Source organism: Falco peregrinus, chromosome 8 (assembly GCF_023634155.1).
Source record: "Falco peregrinus isolate bFalPer1 chromosome 8, bFalPer1.pri, whole genome shotgun sequence".
Taxonomy (NCBI): domain Eukaryota; kingdom Metazoa; phylum Chordata; class Aves; order Falconiformes; family Falconidae; genus Falco; species Falco peregrinus.
Window position 1 is genome coordinate 46662567 of NC_073728.1, and position 15101 is coordinate 46677667.

General features: G+C 46.4%; 1 protein-coding gene across 1 annotated transcript in view; it reads right to left on the reverse strand.

Annotated features, from left to right (window-relative positions):
* CTNNA1 (catenin alpha 1) overlaps nt 1-14751 on the reverse strand; it is a 122800-nt gene extending 108049 nt beyond the window's left edge. The window contains exon 1 of the mRNA XM_055811816.1: nt 14603-14751. The gene's annotated coding sequence lies outside the window, so the exon portion shown is untranslated. The remainder of the gene's footprint in view (nt 1-14602) is intronic.
* Between the last annotated feature and the right edge of the window lie 350 nt (nt 14752-15101).

The following is a 15101-nucleotide window of genomic DNA, read 5'->3' on the forward strand; positions in this document are numbered from 1 at the left end:
TTCAGTCAACAGCACCTTTGTGTCAGGTTGACCCCGAGACATTACATGGGCTCGCCCACAGCACAGACAGTACAACAGGTTAAGTACTTGCTACACTACGGAAAACCTATGCTTGCCCTGAAAAGCCTACACATTCTCAGACACTTCAGTGCAAGTTTGCAAGGTGCAAAGCAGGAACATTCACCTAACCTGCATTCAGCTTTCCACTTATGCCCACATTCCAAGTCCACACTGCTGGAGAAAAAGAAAACTTAAAAAGCCGAAAGCTGGAAAAAAAAATAAAATAAAAAAAAAAAAGAGAGAGAAGCTAGGAAGACACTGATCCATGCTAACATACCTATAATAGTTCTGAGCAGTTAAAAATCAAAAAGCTTAACAATGAAGATGAAAGGACCCAGCTCCCACAGCAGAAGGCAGGCCAGGCTGCAGCTCCACAGTGAGCAGACTGCAGCGGGGTGGAGGATGGCCACGTCCTCCTGCTCACCCTCCCTCTACCTCTGACCCTTCTCACTGTGTCTGGTGAACTCACTAACCTTCTCTCCCAATCACATTTTTTCTTTTACTGGTCCAGCTCTGCACTGGCTTGCGCCACGGCCCAGGCACTCGAACAGGGCAAGCTGCGAAATGCCCTTCACCCCCTGGCAACATCCTGCCCTCAACAAGGAATTTCACTGTTTTATTCACTCCCAGTTAGCTCAGTGTGAACGCTTCCTACGTAAGAGGCCAAGAAAAATACACTGAAAGTCTTTATGGTTTCTGAGAAACATATCCAGGGCTCTGGAAAGCCCATTAGGTTTCTAGGTAAAGGCTTTTTCTATGTATTTAATGCTGTTATGCCTCTTGCAGAAACAAAGTGCAGGACAAGGTAACTATGAAAAGATACGTTAATTGTATTAGTAAGATAATGAAGGCAATTCATCTGAAAACACGTTACTATGATAGTTCACAAATTGGCCAAAAGTAATGGTCTATAAAACTCCTTATTACTAAAGTTATTGAAATTTATCTTAAAAACATAGCTTGATATCAAATACACTGTTTGGCAGCAATGACTTGCATATCATTTGTACATTGCAGTAAATACGTTTATTCAATTAAATACTTGTGAAGAACACAGGAACAGGCTATAGCTTTCTAATGCACGTGTGAATGGGATGGGTTTAGGGGAGAAAAGGACAACTGGAGCCTGGGCCACGTTAAAAGTAGGGCTGCACTCCTGCCAGAAGAACCCTCCAATTCTCTGGAATGTCCCTTACTCAAGCTCTTGCCTCATTGAATTCAGATACCGTAACAGGTAGTAAACCAAGTCTGAGGATATTGTAGCAGAGTGGTTAATTGTTGGCTCTGAGAGCCAGAGCAACTGCAGTAACTTAACATCTGATAAAGAAAGAGGATGTCCTCTGGAACAGAGACCCAACCACAAACATCTAGCACTGGTTTCAGACAGCTGGGATGACAGAAACAGGTTCTTCATGCCACAGGCCCACCAAGGACAGTACAGACAGCAGGGTATGCACTCGAAGCAGGAATTTCAAGGACAAAGAGCACAGACCACACAACGGAAGAGTGAGTGACACTGAATCTCAAGTGCTGGAATATATAGAAAGACACCACTGCACAAGGAGTTGCAGTTGCCCAGCCTGTAGCAGCAAGAAAGCTACTTAAAACCCAATGTTCATCCTCCCACACCCCTCTAGGAACTCATTCCTGTCTTCACATCACACCCCCCTGTACTGGCACAGCTTTCCCCACGGTTGAGCGATTAACCAGATGGGGAAGAACTGATTTGGCTGGAGGGAAAGCCATTTTTGCAGGGTGGGCAGAGATCCCCATCTGGTTCACTGTGCCACCATAGATACCACTGCGAGTGGAACTGGTGGTGGCAAGAGGAGAGATGGCTACGTCACCTGGCATCCCTGGCAAAGCCATTCAAGTGGCAACACAGCCGGAAGTTGGATGTCACATAAGAGTTGAACCAGGTGTCACTGAAAACAGAGCATCAAGCAGGGCCGCTGCAGAGCGGCAATGCTCTCCCAGCACACCTAATATTCAGACACATGAAGCTCTAACCTTAAACCATGCTCACAGCCCAGCATGCTAACTGTAAACCCTTCAGGTTATTACACAGATCATGATGGTGCTCATTATCGTAGTAGATGGTTCAAGAATAATGCAATTATATCTTACAGGGATTTAGTGCATTTGCAAGGACATGAGGGGTGGGGGAAGAACAGGAGTTTAAAGCCCCTTTCAGAGCTCCTGCTCCAGCCAACAAGCAGCTCTGCAAGCAGAGCTATCCCAGGGCAACCAGCCCCTGCTTTCTGCAAAGAATCAAGATCTCATCAACAGCTAAAATTAGGAACAGGTTTCTGTTCCGATCCACACTACTTCAAGCAAACGTTGCTACAGTCCTACTGCTCCTTCCTCCACCACAAACCTGCCTCAAACAGGCACCCACCCGGCGCGGTGAGCCACCTGAAGGAGCACAAATGCTCAGAGTTAAGGCGGTAACTGTGAGCATCACCTTGCCAGCTTACTGCCCTGAAGGAGGAGGTGGGACTGCACAGGGAAGTGGATGGGACTGCAGCAGCACCAAGATGAGCTCCTGCGCCCCAGGGCAGGTCCCAGCCTTGCTGCGGAGAGGCGAGGGCACAGACCCAAGCAGAAGCGTGTTAAACTGCTGGGGACGCATTTACACACCGCGCTCAATGAGCTGGCCTGCCCTGGACACACTGAAGACAACGTGCAGACAGTGCTCTTTCCAAAAGCCACAACTGAAGGTTGTAGTGTTTTCAAAAACTGGTAGTTCAAGGTTTTAAGCATTACTTCAGATACCTACTTCCAGAATACTGGCATGCAAATATTTTCTAAACTTTGGCAAGCACAGGAATGCAGCTCCGCAGCTTCTTTGCAGAAGCTCCTGAAGGCACTCGAGGCTTTTCAAAAAGCAGCACGAAGAAGCACTATCTCACAGCGAGCTCTGCACACCAACAGGATGACAGAAAGGCCTGCTGCTCATGGTCCTGTTTTTCCAGGCTGCGCTCCCACGCACACCCAAAGGCAGCGCTGGCTGTACTCAGGCACTACTGAGCTGGTGTTTTCACCTTGATCTGTCCCAAGAGATCCTGCAGCCCCCCCAGCCTCTGGACCAAAGCAAATCTCTTCTGGTTACACAGCAGAAGATCTAACTGCCCATCTCCTGCGCTGAAACTTAAGTCCCACCGCCTTGTGCTACCTGAAGAGTATTTTATAACATGCCATCTTCTATCAGCCTTCAAATTTTAACTATACTGACAGGCTACTTTTTAAAAGCTTTTGACTACACTCAGCATTCTCTCTTGTTTTATTCTTAGGGAAGACTGTATTCAACCAGTGGTCTCCCTAGCACAGCGGTGGGCTAACCTGGGCCAAGTACAATAGCCCACCTGCTGAATTCAAGCGCTATGCTATCCAGAAAACCTAACAAACCAACACGGTACAAGAAAATCCTATACTTGGGAGGCCATTCTCCATCTGAACGCCCTTTCTGCTAACACCTAGTTGTTCCCCATTTTGTGCAGCTGATTGTGCCCAGGCACAGTAATATGTACTTGATTACATTATTTTGCAGCTTCTTTCTCTCACATTTCTTTAAGCAGTCACAGGCATTTTGAAGGATAGTCCTGTCCTCTACCACACTTTCAGATTGTCTTTGGATATTCTGTGCAATGTAATGAGAACAGCCCTTAATCCAGGACTGAAATCATGGGGACAGAACATGGTGGAATTCACAACACAATGACCTAGCTTCATCTTCCAGCCAAAAAATGAACCAGTTTCCCCGTTCCTAAGGGAATCCTTTTGGATTTGTTTGGTTTGTTACTTAAGCACCTAACCCATCTGACAACCAGCAGGGATCCTTTACCCCTGCTGAACGTAGATAACAAGACAGTAGATAAAGATCTCTGGGAGTGGGGTATCTAACATACACCATTAACACAAATCTTCTGAACATTTTTGGTTTCAAGAGGGTTAAGACACACCTCATATTAAACCCAGCTTACATGCAGGGGTTTCATCATGCCCCGCTGACAGTTCAAAACTGTTGTCCATATAACTAAGAGCATCCAGAAAAAAAATTCATTCTTTTCTCTTTCCCTTCAGTGTCTTCCAATGAATTTTTCTGTCTGATTCCACAAATAAAGCAATACTCCTCTCAGCACTGAGGAGCTAGTCAAGGACATTTGGGATATGCAATGGTTTTCAAGGAGGATTTACAGGAGGTTTAAGCTGTTTGTATTTAACACCAAGTATATGCAACTGAAAACAGAGAGTCATCCTCTTCTAACATAGCCTTCAATCTTAAACTTCATCTGTTCAGCTACCAAATCTTCTCCTCCACCATAAATGCCATGAAGGTAGTACCTCCCTAGAAATCCTTACTATCAGAGTTTCACAATCTGAAATATTAATACAAACTTAGATGTTGCACTGACTATGTTTTTTGATTATCAGAACATTTCTGCCATTTGAGTATATTCAACTTGGCTACACATTTTTCGACAGACTACAGGTACAAGCCAAGCAAAAAGAAGAAATTCTGGTTCAGATAAGCCTATTTCTCACCAGTACCATTCCAGATCCAGCTTTCATAATCCGTCTTTTATGTTTTTCTCTCTGTTGCTCTACTGGAAAAGGGCTGTAGAGAGGCATCTGAACCTGCTTATCAGAAAGCCTTACACAGTCAGTAATAAACAAATGCTTCTCTACTTCTCCATTTGTTTAGCAAATCTTTAGACCTTGCTACTGGGTTGAGACGCAACCTAATACAACATCCCTACCAAAAAATCAATGATGTTTATAACTCTGTTTTCTCTTCTACACAGCTGTTATCTCCTGCCTGCTGCCCTGTTACCGAAGCCAGCAGCATGCCACAGCCAGCCTGTCAACTTTTCCCCTCTGGGAAGCACAACCCACCCAATGCCACGCACCATCACATGAAAGCAGGCATGGGGCATATCACCACTTTAGGATGCAACACACTTTTCAAAGCAGTACGTGCCATCACCGAACAGCTTCCCAATTGCTATAGTACTGTGGATTCAAGTAACTTATTTTCATTCCAAAATCAGGAATGCACTCTGTAACAGGCTATCACGCCTTCATTCTGGTCTACTATCACCGAGAGAATGGAAGGCACGCTCTGCACAAGCGGCTTCATCATGGTGTTCCTGGGACCACAGCAGTGATTTCACAGGTACAAATAAACTGTTTTTTGGAGACACCAGTGCTAACAAAAGCCTCTTGCCTTCAGTTATGTAAAGTGTTAGGCTCTGATCATTTTATTTTTGCCAGGATTGTTTTGCATCAGAGGAGCTAGAAAGGAGGTGCATGGCAAGCAAAATCACAGCAAGCACAGGCAATTCGTGATTGACTTAAGTCACACGAAGCTCCAGCTCATGAATGACATCCTAAAAGAATGCAAGAACCGAACTCATGCTTATACCTATTTAATTGTCCAGATAGATATCCCAGTACATCCTGACAAGCATCCAATTTATTTCTGCACAGTTTTCAGTTTCCAAAACTCAAGCAGGATTCCAACTACTTAAAAAAACCTGACAGGGTATCAAGATACTGCTTTAGAAGACACGTGCATTTTCTAAAAGAACCTCCTATGTAATTAAGATTACTTTTAACATTCTAGCTGCAAAACTTTATATTTGGGAAAGGGAGAAAAGCATTTCACGAATGGCAATCTATTACTATTAAACCATTAATTCTGTCTTCACAATAACAACGGTGCATTTTATGCTGAAGACCTGCAATACTAACATCATGAAAGATAACTAATCAGAAACAAATCATCACTAGATTTGTAACTGCTGTATTTTAGCTGCCTGCTTTTTGGATCAGGACTGAGACACTCTGGCCATGCAGAAGGGCAACACATCTGCATTTTAAGGAAACAGCAACATCTTTCATGATCTTATCCCTGCAGCAATGGTAACTTCAAAGTCCCAAACCCCAGCCCTCCCACAGCCACATTTCCCACATTTAAGCCTACAGCTTAACAGTTAGCACTTTCAAACAAAACAAGGGGACTTGGCCTGGAGAGGGGATATTAGAGTGCCAAAGAGCTGGACCACTTTGATTCAACTGAGAGCCCTTCCAACCTCACAGTATCTCTTCCCACCCTTGAAGTGGAAAACTGTGTGAAGCTTCCTAAAATCACTGAGAATGAAAGAACAGCTTACTGCCACTCTCAGAACCACGGTATGGCATTTCAGACTCCAGGGATACAGAATCAATGAAGATAAAATAACTAGGCTGTGGCTACAGAGCACAGCTCTTCAAATCCCAAACTACACTAGCACAGATTTCAATTACCAACCTTAAGTTAGCAATGAATGCAAGAAAGGGTAACCTTTTAACAAATTAATTTTTGCCACAAGTAATCCTCAAATAAGAGGAAGTTTTTTTATAAATTAGCCTACTTTATCAGTTGGCACAAGAATTTGCCAGTGCTGCAAAATTAATTCTTGCTTAGCTTGCAAAAAAACACTGATGGCTGGCAATAAAAGGAAAAGAAAACCTGGGAATTTTTGTTCTGATCTTCTTCAGCACTCAAACTGCAATAAAAAGTGCCATTTAAGCTACAAAGTCAGAAATAACCAGAATCTGACCCCACTCAAACCACATCTTCATTCCTAAATTGATACGTTATGCAATACCCTTCTGCGCTTTTAGCTGACCACATCATCTAAATCTAGACCTTCATTAACAATTTTAAAACAGTCAGACGCATACACATACTGGAGTAGTTTGAGCTGACATACATGTTTTGGAAAAAAAAAAAAAAAGAGAGAGAGACTCCTATAATTAGAGGTTTGATGAGACAATTTGCTTAAACATGGAGGAAATGGACAGTCTTGTACTAACAAGAGACTAAATACCACATTCTTTCTCAACTACATCCCCAGCATAGTAGCAACTAAAGACTATGTAACAAAAACCCATAGTGTTACATGAGTGAAAGAAGTTTTCCATACTTTTCTCCATTTGCAAGAGCTACTAAAAGAAGAGCACCCTCTGAAACAAAGCAGAACATGAATGTAAAGATTCTTCAAAGTAAAATGTTTTCTAAAGTTTCTAGGAAAAGTCATTTAGAATTCCTTTTTCAGTCCTTCACTTTGATTCAGGAACACTCTGTCAGTCTTATCTAAAAATTACAAAGCAATTATTTTTTAAAGAAAAAAGTCACAAAACCCACAGGTGATAAGGCCTACAATTTCACTTTATGCTCATGGCAGCCTTCAGCAACATCTCTTACCTACAAGCAACAAATTAACCCTGCTGGAAGAAGAATTGCACCATCACTGTACACCCCCAGACAACTCTCGACTTGCAGCTCCACCCACATATGCTGCAAGTTAAGAAGGGGAAGGCAGGGGGAAATCAAAAACAAACCCCAGAAGAAGAGCGAACATGAATGCAATGCACAAGCATTATTTCGATGAGTTGAGCATCTTTTAAATGACTGCAATTATCTGGAAGAATAGGTAGGGTAGGATGCTCTAACACATATCATCTCCTCTCCCTGCAATGTGTCAACAAGGCTGCAGACACTGAGAACACTGAGGGCACTGACGGGCAAGAACTTTGCAGCTTCTCCAGAAGAGCAAAGCAAGTAATAATAAAAACATGCTGGTGCAATTAATTTTTGGATGCTTACCAGAGCTACCTGCAAAGCCATAACCTCCTTCTGTCAAGTACAAACGTGCTAAGGGTGCGCAGTGGTGCATGAGAATCAGAGGTAACAATCCGCCTCAACAGCAATCCTTTCCAGTCACTGCCTTAGCATATGGATAACCAATTAAAGCAACTTTTGTTTAAAAAAAAAAAAAGTCACTGACCCACCCAAATTTCATAAAAGCAACAGGAAGGAACCGTAAGGTTTGAAAGGAAAGAGTCATTGCTTGGCTGGTCTTGCTGGGGGTGGGGGGGTGGGGGGGAAAGGACTTTAACACTGCCATTTACTGAGTGGAAACGAACATACATCTGATTAAAGACACATTTTCTCCCTCCACCCCTTCTCCTCACCCCCAGTAACAGGAAACAAGACAAAGCTACTGAACAAAAAACAGATGAGCTAAGAAATCCCATTCAATTGACTCTGCACCAGTGCTTTGCCTCTGGTTCTGCTGAACACCACCTCTTTCACTGATAACCATTGACTTTTCCCTAGCCTAGGATAATATGCTGTTAAACATAATCAAATTGTCTTAACCAATTCTGCAAACTAAGTAAAACATCTTAAAATACCTGATGCTACAATACTGATGCATATAGACCGGAAGTTAACATTTTCTTTAGGTTATAAGCTTTTAACCCTGCACAATTAATCAGCACTATTCTGGTTTGCTACAAACATTCTAGCGTTTGGGGCGTGGGGGAGGCTGCTACTGTTTACTGCATCTTATACTGTTATTTTCTGTCCCTAACCCCAGTAACCCCAGGAGAGGGGGAAAAAAACCAACCCACACAATCATGTTGCACTCTTCACTGTACCAGTACAAAATAAAGGTATTATGATTGAGGACTCCACCAGCAGTGGAAAAGTTCCATGCTCACTTTCCTAAAAGCCTTGCCCCCACATTTCCAACTTTCAGGATGCATTGTTTAATGTTAGCTAGGAAATATGTCCAGCTGTAACAGCAGTAGTTTGCGATTAAACCCATCTTCCAAAAAGTGGAAGTGGCAGAAACTACAAAGGCATACTTTGTACAGAAATCTAAACTGCTCTAGAGCTTTTCATTCAGCCAGACCAGATTCTTGCTTTTTACTCTCAAAAAAACATGTACCTTTCATTTCACTTGTAGCTTATAAGAAGCCATTCAACTCTCAGAAAGGTTTCTAAACGTGAAAAGAAATTAAGTCATTGAACTGAGCCTATTGAATACAACGAAGGTACAGACAGTCTGTACCAGCAGACAAGCCCACCAGCACCAGAAGCCGAGCAGTACTCCTGCCAGCACTGGGTACCGGCCACAAGAGCCTCTGGACAAATTTGTGGATCAGAAGTCAGCCCGAGTTTGAACCCCTGGCTCAGGAAGCTCCTGCGCTGCAGAAGATTGGTAAAGCACCTCAGAGAAGCAATGCTACTTATTTGCCCTTTTCTCATGGTTTTATTGCTTGCCTGTTTTTGGGGTCCCCTTTTAGGGATGGCTTTATACACTGCCATCACCCAAGCAAAAGGAGCGGGGAGGATACAGGGAAGGGAAGCCAAACGATTGTGGGGGTCAATAAAAAGAAAGGTGGCTAGGGTCAGGAATTATGACCAGAGAATCAGAGGGGAACACCAGACACCACCTAGCAGCACCCATCACTCCTCAAAGGCATCAAAGGAGACAGAGGATACTGCTCAACAGTGTGACAAGCAGGGGGAGTGGAAATGACCTCAGAGTTCCTGTCTTATTCCCGCCTTCTGTTGCTGTTAACAGCCAGCTTGGCCAAGGCCAGGTGAAGGGCTTGTAATTTAGGGCCTCAGACAAGGCTAACAAGAAGTTGATGGGACTAGTACAACCAAAACCTCATGATGAGGATCATGGAGACGGGACATTAAGCTGGATGGAACTCAGCTATAGTAATCAGATTGCATCAAGACGCCTGTGCACAACTTCCAGTTCACCGTTCAACTTCTCATCCTTTAAATGAATAAATAACTTCAGTTTAAAAATGTTTAGACTCAAACATCTGAACATCAGGTACTGGCTGAAATGAACCTTACGGTAAATTGTATGTGAAGTTTTATGATACTTGTCACTTGCATACATGTCCACAGTCTATCACAGGTTATCCAAGTTCGTGAGCAACAAGACTTACTAGGTCTTTAAGTCATACTAAAGGAAATTTCCTCTACAAGTAACATTACAAGGACACAATTGCAAGAAAGTGGGTAAAGAACAGGCAACTTGTACATCTTGGTTGTTGTGTTCACACAGAGGAACACCCACTTCCACCTTCTTGATTCTCAGCATACTATCAGTTCTGTCCTTCGCTGTTTCTGAATTCGTTATCCTAGTCAATTAAAAAACCATTTACCCATCTACAGATTCAGATTAAGATCTCAAAAGCACTTTGCAAAGATGAATACTGACCTGCTCGGTGTTACGCAGGTTAAACACCATTTTATAGGCATAGAGCTCAGCTGCATTTACATGAAAAATTAAACTGACTTTTTCAGCTATGTAAAGCTACATTCCTTGCATAGACTGTTTGTTTAAGTGGATCTTCTCTGCCGAGTTCATACCATCTAGAAAAAGATATGGAATGAATAATCTCCCCCTTAGAGCCTTAGATCTGCAGAGATACCACCTATAAAAGTACCCAGAATAAACCAGTGAACGAAAACTCTCTGAACCCTTTGGGGAATAGGAAAGGCAGTTGACTGGGGAGGGGTGGGGAAGCAACACCAAACCACACATGCCATCAAGGCCGCATGCTCCTGATAGCATTAATTCTTATTGACTTGTTAACTGAAAAGAAGCAAATTTACCTAAACATTCTCTTGATCTTATGCTGAACAACAGCAATGACAGAATCGTCCAGCCTGCAGTCTCTCCTCTTTTCTTTCAGTTAATCTCCAGGTAAAGAAAAAACTAATTTTTTTCTCCCGATCCTTCATCAGCTATCCACAAGCTCACTAGTTTCAGTGTCTTAAAGTAGCTAATAAAGGCTATCCCAGAACAGCGTACACCCATGGGTTTACAGCCTCTTCTACCCTAACTTCCTCTAATGTCTTATCTGCTCCCAAACATCAGCTCCACGCAGAAATTCTTAAACATACAGTCATATGCAGATCTATTCCATAACAGGGCACAGACAGCTAGGAAAACTGGGCGTTGTTTGGGGAAAAAAAAAAGCACACCACAAGCTTAAGTTGTACCTCATACTATCAACAGCGAAATCCTACCTGCCCACACTGCTGCTAGTTCCCCAGCTTATCCGCTCTCAGCCCCCTCGCTGCCTTGGAAACGCTACAGGAGTTTAACTCGCTCTTAGACTGTAACGTACATAAACACTCCTCGCTCCTTGTGTCATTCAATGTATTAAAACATATCTACTGGGGAACCAACCGGCACCCAGCTTGGTTCTCAGCACTGTTCCACTCCCTACCTTGGTAACTGCTACCCCTTCAGCTATAGCCAGCCTCACATTGGCCGTTTCCACCCACAGATGCCTGAACTTAAAGCCTTTCAAGAGAGACTCTCAGGAGTCTAAATGATCCATCGAGTAGCTGTCCTGTACATTAGAGAAAGTATAACAGAATGGAATGCCAATAGATTCAGGGAAAATTTCCCTTTGCAAACTGTGTTAGTTTAGATCTGCACATTTAATAATTTCTTTCACTTTACAAAGCATAGTGAAAAAAGGTTGCTCCGATTCACCAGAACGATTTATAAACACATGTCAAAGGACTAGCAGATGTCTTCTGTAGTACATCTGGGATTAACAAACAAAACTATGTAATCATGTTTAGTGAAAAGGTAGCTGGCTTTTCAAATACAATAGCCAAGGAGGAATTACAAATCATATTTAAGTATCAGATTTGCCAACAGAACACTCTATACTATCCTACTGCATACCAGAAACCAGAGATAACACCCATTCTCACCCTGACGGAACGCTAACAAGTCTCAGTCATTCAAGGAGAGAGATCCCACTTAGGGGTCGCAGTGACTGCATTACTCCTGCGACTCCTTTACTTCAATACACCTATCTGCACCCAGTTCTGCCTTGCAGCACAGCAGGTCACTTTCAACACTTGTCTTCTCAGCACAGCTCCTTCAGTAAGGGTGCTGGTATACAATTTTGCGGGTAGACTCTATTTTAAGTCTCATATGCTAGATGAAAATAGCATGGAGTTAAAAAGTAGTAATTATCAAACATCTGCACTTTCTCTAAAGCTGCAATGCTGTTTAACCAACGCATGAGCTATAAACTCATTGAATGGAGCTATTCCAGATTAGTTATAAAACTAAATAAGGGTGAATTCCCAGAGTAGTAAAGGATCCACATTCTCAAGGTTACATACATTGAAGTTCCACAGCACAAGAGTTTTGAGTGATTTCCAGTTAAGGCACTATAGTAGAAAACAACAGGCATTCATCATCATGTTGGATGACAGTCTCAATATGGCACTGTCCTAACAAAATAGTACTCAGTCCTCTTCTATTCATCATGTTTTCTTTACTGTCCAGCAGAGCCAAGAGAAGCCAGTAAAACTGAATACAGAGAGCCCTTTAACAGAAATATCACAGTCATGTAGGTCCTCACTCTAGCCTTACTATCCACCTATGATGAGTAGATTGGTTTTGCTGCTAAATATTTTTGTAAGCCTAACTAATTCTCTGCATAAGAAAGGTAATTTAGAAATCAAGTAACAGTAGATGTAATTTCAAGGCAGGGCTGAAGTCCCACTGAAGTATATTTCCAGCTCATGAACATTTCTACTAATGTGGATTCCTTTGCAAATCAGTTTCTCAATCTTACAGCTGCAGAATGAAGATATTCATGCTGCTGAAAAAACACAAATTATTTTTCTATTACATCTTTCAGTTAACTTTATCAGACCAATGGAAGCCCTACAAAGAAGCTGCACATTAATGCCTGCCATTATACATGTCAGCACAGAAATGCCAATGTTTCACAAAGCTTGAAAATTTATTATGTGATAAATATTTACACTGGTATTTTAAATCATCAGTTTGGCTGCAGGATTTCTAATCTCTGCCCGCTGTGCTCCCCCCTGCCACCTTGTGTAAACTTTTAATCCCCGATGCAGAGGCCTATTAATAGAGCTAGCTGAAAAAAAGACCAAAGACTGAAGGCATGTTGTTTATTATGGAAAAGGTTAGGGTAAAGCATTCTTAACACAAAACCTAACAAACTTTTGTCTGTTTCTCGTGAGAAACATCAAAAAAACCTCACTGATGTTTTAAAAACTGATTGTCTGTAAATAAAAAGGTTAGTGACCCAACATAAAAATTACGCCCTTTTCAAACAAAAAGTTTCAATTGGACAGGGAGAAACAAGTCCTAGTAAACACTTAACACAGCCTTAGTGCCCCAAGACAGACCAGAGGGTGCCTAAAAGGCCGCATATAACATAAGCTGGGCTTCCACCTCCCTTTAAACACAAACCTGCCTACAGACCAACCCGGCAGCTGACCCCCCAAGCTGGGCTTGGAAGCGCTGGAAGCCTGAGCAGGCGGCAGGACGGAGGGTACGCACGGGCACAGGGGTGCAGCCAACGGAGCCTCTCCCACCTCCCCCCGCTTCCCCACTCCCAGCGCAGGAAAACGGCAGGAAACGAGCAACCCAGGCACCGGGAATACCTTTCACACAACCCCCAGCTCAAAAACACAAAAGACAAAAGGGGGGGGCGGGGGGGGGGCGGGGGGGGGAAGGGGAGCAGCAGCAGCAAAGAGCTCCCAGACTAGTTCAATACAGACAACCCAGACATGCCTCCAGTCGGGGCTGGAAAGCCGGAGCGAGGCCCGGCCCGCGGGGGCTCGCAGCCCCGCCAGGGACCGCTGCCCCCCTCCACAGGGCCACCGGCCTCCGGGGCAGGGCTGCGCAGGGCCGGCGGCCCACGGGCGGGCAGGGCAGCGCGCCTCCATCACATCACTTCTGCGCTGCACAGGAGTGCGCCACACGCCTCCTTCTCAAACTTTCAGCCAGCAAGATGCTCACACGTGTGTGAGCCAGCTCGAGCGACGAATAAAGCCCTGAAAGGCGGCGGGCACGGCGAGCCCAGGCGGGGGGCAGGGGCAGGGCCGGGCCCCAGCTGGGGGCCGAACGCTCTCGCTGCTTTTCGGCTGGAAGATGCGGCACGAAACTTCTTGTCCGCAAACAAGCAGCTCCCGCCTCGCTGCCTACTGGCAGATTAGAGGCGGGTGTCAAAAATCGTGGCCAAGCCAAGCTAAGGCGAGGGGGTGTTCCCAGCAAGGGGCTGGGTTCCGTGTCCTGGGACAGCAACTCGGCGGCAGAGAAGATGCTCGTCCAGCCGCGCCGGGAGACCCTCGGGTGGGGGGCGAAAGGGGGCGGCGGGGCCAGAAGCGGCTCCGTGCCGCCAGGCAGCCCTGCCCGCAGCCGCCCTGCCCGGGCCCACCGCCGGAGAGCGGCGCCGGGGCGGCCCCGCCGGGCTGTGCCCGGCTGCGCGGGGCGGGGCCTCGCCACACAGCCCCGCTGCCACCGAAACTTCTCCGGGAACGGGCTGGCCCGGCGCCTTTCCTCCGGGACACAGCGCTCACAACCCACAGCACGGCCTGCTCCCCGCCGCGCCCCGCCACCCCGGCCCAGCGCGGCCTCCGAGCGCGGCCGGCCCAGGCCCGGGCCCGGGCCCAGGCCCACGCCCCACGGGCGGCGCGGCCCGCTCCCCTCCGCCCGCTCCGCCGCGCTCCCCGCCCGCCCCGGCCCCCGCCGCCCCTCACGGGGAGCCGCCGCCCGGCCGGGCCCGGCCCGCCGCCCCGCACAAAAGTTTCCAAGTGGGACAGACGGGGCGGCGGGGCCCGTCCGAACACCCCGCAACTCCGCCGGGGCGCAGGGGATCGCCTCACCGCCGCCTCGGTCCGGCCCCCGGCCGCTTTGTCTCGGTCTCTCCCGGCGCCGCTCCCGTCCCGCTGAGGAAATGGGCTCTTCCGGCGCCTCCCCGCCCCGCGCTGCCCGGCCCGGCCCGGCCGCTCTTCCCGGCACCGCCCGCCGCGCCGCCCCCGCGCCCTTCCCGGCGCCGCCCGCCGGCAGGTGAGGGCTGGGGCGGCCGGAGCTCGCCCGGGCCCGCGTCCCTCAGGCCAACGGGGCGGCTTCCCCTGGCCCCGGGCTCCCGGGCCGCGCCGGGCGGCCTGTCCTGGGGCAGGGCCGGTGTGCCAGGTCCCAGCCTGGCCCTGTCCCGCCGGGGAGCGGGGCGGTGCGGCATGGCGGCTGGAGACGTTTGGAAAAATACAGCTCGGTGCCTCTTGCGTTTTGTGAATTGGTGTTCGGTTTTCAAAGCCTAATCATCTTAACTTTCTCCGGAGCCGGTGCCTTTAGGAAAAGGCTCGTTCGCATGCAGAAGCCTCT